Source organism: Cyprinodon tularosa, unplaced genomic scaffold, assembly GCF_016077235.1.
Source record: "Cyprinodon tularosa strain WSP-4 unplaced genomic scaffold, ASM1607723v1 ctg278, whole genome shotgun sequence".
NCBI classification, from domain to species: domain Eukaryota; kingdom Metazoa; phylum Chordata; class Actinopteri; order Cyprinodontiformes; family Cyprinodontidae; genus Cyprinodon; species Cyprinodon tularosa.
Genome location: NW_024038983.1, coordinates 886,741 through 896,302, shown reverse-complemented (window position 1 = coordinate 896,302; position 9,562 = coordinate 886,741). Strand labels below are relative to the sequence as shown.

General features: G+C 37.7%; 1 protein-coding gene across 1 annotated transcript in view; it reads left to right on the top strand.

Moving 5' to 3' along the window:
- The first annotated feature begins 315 nt into the window (after nucleotides 1–315).
- Nucleotides 316–9,562, top strand: part of si:ch73-116o1.2 (ras-related protein M-Ras) — a 38,236-nt gene continuing 28,989 nt past the window's right edge. The window contains exon 1 of the mRNA XM_038290279.1: nucleotides 316–458. The gene's annotated coding sequence lies outside the window, so the exon portion shown is untranslated. The remainder of the gene's footprint in view (nucleotides 459–9,562) is intronic.

The following is a 9,562-nucleotide window of genomic DNA, read 5'->3' as shown; positions in this document are numbered from 1 at the left end:
TGAGCAAATACTTTTGGCAATATAGTGTATATAAAGGGGCGCTTATTTTATCCGGACTATCTCTTTAAAGAAGTCCACTATAGAAGGGAACGGACCATTTTGCTAACAAAAAGGGGGAGATGTATCAGCGCTTTGGTTAAATGAACTAAATTATTTGAAACAACCAAAGCAGCAACCAACATCAAGAAACAATAAAAAGCATAAGGAGCATTCAAATAATTCTATGTAAAAGAAAAAACAGCATTGCGGAGCCAAATGTTTCATCCAAAAACCCCGTCCACCCCTCTGGGCATTTCTATTTATAGCATCAGCTGTTGCGCTACATAGATTGGCTGCTGCTGTATTGTTTCGCAGATTGTGGGAAGCTCATGCTGTGGATGTTAAAGGGCGGCGGGCGGAGATGAGGAGGAACATGTAGCTGGGAGGACAGTACTGCCAGCCGAGGGGGAGCTCTATCGGTGAGTGCTCAGCCCTTTAACATAAAATGTTCGGTTTATATGTAATATTTATTAAAATAACATCTAAACCGCTGCGAGGAGGTTGTTCAGACTGATGACAGCTAGCTATACATTTAAAGGAGGTGATATTCTTTTTAATTAGATCCGTGTTTTTTGCTAACTTACAGCTAAATAGGAAGCTGTTATGTCCAGGGGCGGCATTTTTTTTTTTCATGATCTTTAATCCAACTCCTCACATAGTCAGACATACAGGCAAGCAGAAAGAAAAACGGGCCTTGGTTCTGTGTTTTTTTCCCCCCAATGTACCAGAAATCCCCCCTGGAGTCGTAAGAAAAACACGGTGTTTGTCTCGAGTGATGAGGGGAAACCCTACTGCAGCGTTCATGTATTTCGTGTCTGGCCCTTTCTCGTTTTTCCACACATCAGCAGCAGCAGCAGCAGGATCAGAGCTGGACACGCAGAGAACAGAGGGATTCTTCTTGAATCAGATCATAGTATGAGATCATTCAGAAGCAGCAGTCAGTCTGGAGAAGGAGGCACACTTTAATCACTATTAATAGGGCTGTGAAATCATCACATCATCTGCCTGTCCGTCTAGCGAGGAAAAATCTTGTTAACTTGTTTATAGAAAAAGCTAAAGCATACTGTGATGCTGCTCTGGATTATCTGTCATTAAGGCAGGAGTCCCATCAGATCAGGTTCAGTTCCTTCACAGAGGGAAAAGGCTGGCCTTTTGACAGCTGGTGCATGATGAGCAGGTTTGAAAAGCAAATTATGGTTCTGAATTTCTTTTTTTTATGTCTAAGGAAATATACAGAAGAGCATTAGGGCCACTGAAAAAAATTGAAAAAGTTAACTGATATTTAAATTTTATTTCTGTATAATATAAGAAAAAAGTCTGAATTCTGACGTTTTTCTCATAATTCTGATTTTAATCTCAGAATTCTAAATTTAGTCTCAGAATTCTGACTTTGACCTGAGAAGTCTGACTTTAATCTCAGATTTCTAAATTGAATCTCGGAATTCTGACTTTAATCTCAGATTTCTAAATTGAATCTCAGAATTCTGACTTTGACCTCAGAATTCTAAATTTAATCTCAGAATTCTGACTTTGACCTCAGAAGTCTGACTTTGACCTCAGAAGTCTGACTTTGATCGCAGAATTCTGACTTTGATCGCAGAATTCTGACTGAATTCTGACAGCTAACAAACATGTTAGCATCAAGCCGTAGCCATGTCTGTTTTAGTGACTAAACTAGCTCTCTTGTTTTAATCACCTTCTGCTCTTCCATTAATGAAATAGCATCACTGGGGACCCCTCAGGCACGTAAAAAGTCGCTTAATTCCGTAATTTTCCACCAATGTGTTACTAGCCCTACCAAACAACTCACATCTTTGTCAGTGAAGCTGAGTGCTCCACATCTCTTCCTTCATGGGGCCCATCTACATCAAGATCCAAAAGTCATAATTCTGAGGAAAAAAGTCATAATTCTGAGGAAAGAAAGTCAGAATTCTGAATTTTTTTCCCATATTAAACTGAAATAATATTTAAATATCAGTTCACTTTTTTTTTCACTGTTCCTAATCCTCTTCCATAGAAATATCCTTTGCTTTTGCGTGAATATTTGCTAGAACATTTCTTAAATGTTTTCGCATTGATGTTTAGTGGGACAGGATGATCGAAACATGAAACAAGGATTTTGTTATATGGCTTTCATGTATGTTTTGCAACTAATATTTAAAAGTAAGTCATATGTAATTGGGCCTTTACTTTCTAACCTTTAGATTTGAATGAATGAAACAACAATAAATAAATCGACTTTATAAAATATTTCAAACAAACAACCGAATACACACAAAAAGATAGTGGTTAACACCAAACTGAAATTTCACAAAAAATTGAATTCACCTGAACATAAATAAGGCTGCTCAGTGGTGCAGTGGGTAGGTTAGAAGGTTGTGGGTTCAATTCCTGCCCCAGGTTCTTTCATGTTCTCCCTGAGCATGTGTGGGTTCTCTTCGGGTACTTCGGGTTCCTCCCACAGTCCAAAAACACGACTGTTAGGTTAATTGGCTTCTCTAAATTCTCCTTTGGTGTGTGTGTGTGTGTGTGTGTGAATGGTTGTTTGCCTTATTTGTCTCTTCGTTGCCCTGAGATGGACTGTGACCTGCCCAGGGTGTACCCTGCCTCTCATAGACAGCTGGAAATAAGCACCAGCACCCCTTGCGACCCCGCGTGGGATAAAGTGTGTCAGAAACGGGATGGATGAAAATAAATGGAAACACAAACCCTCTTTCAAATAAACCTGTGGGTATGTACAGCCAGAGAACTGACATTTTTAATGGAAATTGTGTGAAAAGAGGTATGAAGACGTAGTACCCCCCTCTCTCTCTAGTTAGACTTAAATTAATTTCAAGTAGAGTAACCCAATATTAAATGGCCAACTTCTCTTATTGGATCTCTTTATACGTTTTCTTTTTTAAATATGAGAAATTCATAAATCATATAAACCTAATTCACAGGTTAAAGTATTTTAACACTTTGTTTCTTTTAAACTTGATTTTACTGTTTGCAGTAATAAAAAATTCAAATTTCTTTGTCTCAGATTATGATAATGTTGCTTAAAGGAATAGTACACCCAAAACATGATTAGCCTTCATTTTCTACTCACCCCCATGCTGAACAGCACTCTGGAGTACTTTTTTGATATCTCAAATGCATCTGGAGATCTGGGAGGCTTCTTGCTGTCTGCTGACATTCAAATAATGGAGGTCTATAGTGCCCGAGACAGAAAGGTCCATAAAAGTCCACAAAAACGTGTCAATATTCCTCCATGCTGCTCGTCCAATGTAATCCAAGTGTCCTGAGTGGGTAGCATCCAGAATTTACTCGAAACGAAGTCATTTAGAACGTTTTAGAGCCTAAACAGTAGTGTATAGGATTTCCTAATAGCGCCCCCATGCGCGCTCACGATTCTACGGAAGCCGGCAGACCAAACCAGAAGAAAGTGCGCATTCAGCGTCTGCTCTGCCGATAATGCAAGCGTAGAAGAAGAAATGTGCTGTTTACCCGTGCAAAGAAAGAAACAACGAAAGAAAAATGTCTGAGGACTTCAGTGTTGAGGAAGAGCATGAGTTCTTTGCCGAGCTGAATGCGCTGGTTTGGTCTGCCGGCTTCCGTAGAATCGTGAGCGCGCATGGGGGCGCTATTAGGAAATCCTATACACTACTGTTTAGGCTCTAAAACGTTCTAAATGACTTCGTTTCGAGTAAATTCTGGATGCTACCCACTCAGGAGACTTGGATTACATTGGACGAGCAGTATGGAGGAATATTGACACGTTTTTGTGGACTTTTATGGACCTTTCTGTCTCGGGCGCCATAGACCTCCATTATTTGAATGTCAGCAGACAGCAAGAAGCCTCCCAGATCTCCAGATGCATTTGAGATATCAAAAAAGTACTCCAGAGTGTTGTTCAGCATGGGGGTGAGTAGAAAATGAAGGCTAATCATGTTTTGGGTGTACTATTCCTTTAAGTACAATCAAAAATTATATTTTGAGCATCTTCTAAAAAATGCATTAATTCCTTTGCATAATAGAGACAATCAGCTGGTAGTTGTGCTGAGGTGTAATGGAAGCGCTGGTTACTTCCAGATCATCTTCATTATTAGATCTGGTGTCTCTCATCTTCCTCTTGACAACATCACATATAATCTCTAATGGTGTGAGGCCGGATAGCCATCCATCAAGCATAGTAACAGCTTGTTCACTCAACCAGCATTTAGTACCTTTGGGACTGTGGGTAGCTGCTGAGTTCTTTTCCGCAAAAGAGGCATGAAGTGCTCTAAAATTTCCTGGTATAGATGGCTGATTTGACTGCAGAGAAAACGCAACAGCCCATCATAAGCAGATGACTTAAAAGCACCACTGACTAGAAACATCTCTTTGGACTTCAAGCAGTGGGACCATGTTCTTTGTGAGTTACCCACATTATTGAATTTATTTTGCTTGAAGATCCCCACATTGCTGCCTTTATACTAGTCGCTGCTGCAGCTTTTCTTACCGCTCTTCCACTCTACTCAACTTTCTATGAATATTCTTTGTATTTCATGCTCACCATTTGATAAACTCTCACAGTTTTATGAATATATTCTCAATAGTCTTTGTTTTATTCATACCTGTAAATCTAGTTGTTCTATGAAAGGCTCAGAGGTTTATAAGGGGAAAAAATGATGCAAACCAAAGAACAGAGCAGACCGTTAAAGATAAAGTGAACTTACCCCAAAATGGACTTTTATACATTTAAACTGTCTTAACTGAAACTTACCTTAATTTCACTATTTCGTTTTTTTTTTTACATTTTCATGTGAGATTTTTTGAAGTTCTGCATTAAATATCTCTAAAGTCACTATGTTGGTGATTGGGTGAATGGTGGCTCTTGCAGTTAAATTTAGCTAAGGGTTCACACTGGTTTGGGTATAAAAGCAACTCAATCAGACATTCATTGTAGTAGAGATTTCTTCTGTCCTTCGCCGTCTCAGTAGCACCGGCTTTAAAACACACAGCCAGGCAGATGAGCTCAGAGCCAGCTCCCATGTCAGAGGATGAGAAGAGCACATCTAGCCAGTCACAGTTAGAGAAACAGGATTACACTAAAAAAACAGGCCAAAATCCACCATCTATACACAAAGCTGTTGATGGCAGCAGCAGAGCTGATATTTTTCTCCAGGATGGTGTCACAGCCAAACAGGAACAGACCAGATGAAGCAGAGAGAGCATAAGGTTAGAGATTGAACTAACAGAGTCTGCAGAGTTGGAGAGTAGAGATAGAAGGAAGTAGAATGATGAAAAATGTGTACCTACTGTATGTCCAGCAGACTAAGCCTATAGCAGCATAACTATAGAGACAGTTCTGAAAAACCTGAGCCACTCTTACTATAAACTTTAAAAAAAAAGGAAAGTTTTAAGCCTAGCCTTAACGGTAGAAAGGGTGTCTGCCTCATGGTCTAAAACTGGTAGTTGGCTCCACAGGAGAGGAGCCTGATAACTAAAAGATCTGCCATTCTACTTATAGAAATTCTAGGAACCACTAATAAAGCTGCAGATTGAGAGTGAAGTGCTCTGTTAGGAACATAAGGAACAATCATATCACTAAGGCTTTATTTTTGAGATGAAGGATTATTTGTCTCATGAACTAACATTTCCTGCAGAAGGATTCCCTTAAAAATGTTATTTTTTAAAATTCTTGTAGGAATTTCCTGGTTTAAAAAAAAAAAAGAATAATTGCAGCAATAGCTTTCATGTCCTTTAGGGAATGGCACAATACTTGAAGATGTGCTTTATTTAATTGGCCATAGTGTTATTACCATGGAATATTTTCCGTGTTTACACAGTCTCTGGTATAACTCTGTTGGGACTACTGGGCTTACCACAAGAATTTCCAGAATTGGTTCATTCTGTTGTTTTTTTTTTCTTTTGGACATATATCAGTCGCATAAAAATGCCTTTTACTTTTGGTGTACAGTGACTGCTACTACTTGGAAAGCTTGTAGTATGCACGCATTATGATTTAGTGGCTAAAGTGTTGACAGAGGTCAGAGCAGGAGTTTTTCCTTCTCTACAGTTACCTCTTCAAGTGTTTGGACATTTTGCAGGGTTTACTGTGTGCATGTGTCAGATCGGTTGCCTCACGCTAAAAGAATTCTGTGTTAAACCTGATGATGATTGGATTGGATTGCTTGGATATTTTCTGCTAATAAAGCTGCAGCCCTGTGCAAATCTAACAAGAAAACATGTCTATAGCAGATGAAAAGGTCCATAGTCAATTTCTGTTGATAGAAATTCAAAATATTAGCTGAAAATTGTTAGGAAGTTCAAAGCTGCCATCTGAGATATTCTTACAAAACCTTTATTTTCTTCTCAGGGAAGTGTGGTTAAGGGATGTTGACTTTCAGTCAAATACTTTTGACTTTTTTGATTCCAACCATCACATTAGATCAGGTCAAAATGACCTCTTGTTCCATACAAACTGCTTTTCAGAAACTTCTAGATATGTCGTTTAGACCTACCATAAATGTCCATCTTAATAATGCAATTTATAATAATTTAGAAAGCGATTTTGAAATTATTTATATCCCATTATGAATTAAAATAATGATAATTATTGCGTCAAAGATTCTGAAAAATAAGCCAGTCTTTTTCTGTCACAGCAGGACTGTGTGCCTGAAAGCTAAACAGATAGTTAGCAACAGATAATATTTTAACTGACAGTTTACATTCTGAGTTTAAGAAATGTAGTCAGACAACATTAGCTGATTAGCTGTGTAATCAACATAGATCTCCCGTAGTTCTCCTCTGACCCAGTAACAGACTAGTGACGTCTGGTTTTCAGAAGCTGCAGAGCTGCTGGTGTGTGTGTCTCTCCGCACTCCGAGAACAAACACAGAAAAACTGGCAGAACTAGCTTGCCCCACAAATGTTAATTTTGTGTTTCTCCAGCTGAACATCACCTTGTGACTTGTTTTCATTTTGTAACTTTGCCACTGTATCTAAAGTGGAACCAGCAAGACATTACTGATCGATCGGAGCCACAGACCAGTTCAAGCAACCTCAGGTAAACAGAGCTGCTGTTGCAGAAGAAAAATCTGCTTCCCCCCAGCTGACTGATAAAGTAACTGGTCTCATCTGAGCCAAAGTAAGGCGCTCCTATCAGTTTTATCCTTTTCTATTCTGGTGCATTAAGCTGCAAAATTCCCTCCATCTTTTATTGCAAGCTCCCAAACAAACTGTGTTTTCATTGTTAGAACTTAAAACTATACAGTGAAAACCTTTTCTTCAAACTCCAGAGAGACTTGGGAACTTTTAAAAGAAGATTGACGAAAAATGTCAACGTTTATTCCATCCAGATTGCATCTTGTTTGTTGCTATGAGTTTTATTTTCTTTGTCAGTTTATTAGATTGAGAGCAGGCCATAGTGTTATTACCATGCAATATTTTTCTTGGTTACATGCAATACTTTAGAAAAAAAAAGAAATGTTTCTTTCCATTCCTTCTTAAAATTATTTTAATATAATTATATAATGGAATGAGATTTCCTCATTCAGAATAAATTTTTTTAATGGACATTAGATTTTTAAATGTTTTGAGACTGACTTAATACTGAACCTTGAAAAAAAGCATTTCTTCAAAATTTAATGATGCCCTTTCTTAAATTGTTTAGCTTCATTCAGTAATTAAAGTTGTAGGGAACCGCTGTATTTCTGAATTCTCCCGAGTGGTGCCCGACTTTACACAAGTGACTAAAGTGAATGTGATTGGTCATTTATCAAGGGGTCAGGATTGTTGTGGCGAAAGGTTCGCAAGCATTTTTGGTTGTGGCCGGTTTCTTGCTAACCAGTTAGCAACTTGGTGCTGGTAGGTTCCCAATGGGAAATTGCATTCAGACCAAGTATCACTAAATTGGTGACTTAGAAACTACACTCTCAAGGAACGCTATGGACAGTGGAAACATGCAAGAGGAGGAGAGTTTTGTGTCGGAGGTCTTATATGAGTCTCCTCGTCATATATTTTTTATTTAGAGGAGGAAAGTGGGGACGAAGATGTTCTGGAAGAGGACGCCAGGGCGGCAGAAGCTTGGTTTGGTGTAGAAGGCTTACAGCCGTACATGTTTTAGCCCTTGCCTCGCAACGCTGTCAGTTCTGTTAGCTTTACGCCTGCAGAAGACACAGATGTCCATCCCTGTGAACACTGGGACATAACTCAATGGTAAAATAAATTATTCTTATTTCAACCGTTTCATATATCAGCTGCGACATATGAATCAAGATGCTATGAAAAAATGTGATGGATGAACGTTGATATATGATTGGCCGAATTTAGGTGTACAAGCTGACATATAATCAACTGGCCTGCATAAAATAACGAGAGAGAAAAACCCCACAGATTTTAAGACGGGATTTTTTTTTTTATAGAAATTTTCTAAACTTTGGGACAATATGGTCTGATAAAGAGTACATTTATATACATAAACCAGGAGGATTTGAAGTTTAAATATGACTTCCCTATGACTTTAAATGTCTTAGAACTTTCTGAATTTTTCTTTGTAAATAGGAATGTATATGAGTCAATGGCCTGAGATATTTAATGCTATTTCAAAGAAAAGAAAATTCAATAGCAAATTTTAAGTGAATAAGTATCCTGTTGTTTTTGTTGTTGTATATTTTTTATCAGTATTGCTCTACATTTATAACAAATATGCTCAAGTCTAATAAACAAAAGCATGAGTCTTTAGCTCTATTTTGTATTCAGTACATTTGGGACTTATGAGAGAGAATTAATGAAAACATAAAAAAAAAGGACCCTAGGGCAAAAAAAACTGTAATGTTTGAGGGAAAGTTCTACTTTACTGGGAAATCCAACCATATTTGTTCTGATCACTGTACTGTATAATCCCTGTAGGATTTAAACTTTACATTAAGCCTTGTTTGTGATGTTCATTGGAACAATTTTAATTCATTCAATCTCCTCTTAAGTTCAAGCAGCTCTCTTCTTACCGCCTTTTCCTGACTTATGCAGATCAAGAAATACTTTGTTTACTTGAATGGCACGTTTTCTTATTTTTCCCGGATCATATTTAAACCCCATGGTAATAGCAAGTCATTTTTATCTTATTAGAAATGCTTGATCCTGATTATTTCCAACAATGTAGCCATAAATGTGACATATAAAGGCATTATAACTATATTAACAAACATATTTATAAAACTGCAGCAAAAAATAGCTCCGTTTTAGGTTAAAAATACTTTTCCTTATGGCCAGAAAAATGATGAGTCAAGGTTAATTTGTTTTGTGTATTTTGTAACTAACACATACCTACTCCAAAATTATTTTTTTTAAAGTAGTTGAAAATTTTGTTCATTAATGGAGGTTTGTTTCTTTCCTCTTTGTACCTTTCACAGGAAATGCATTTTTGTGTTCAATCCTAGTTGTTCAAGATCTGTCTTATGGGCATTTTATTTGGTTTACCAAAACAGTTAAGATATAAATAGTTAAAATACCTGCTGTTGATGATCCAGTCAACATTTTGAAGCTTTTGGTGTTTCAG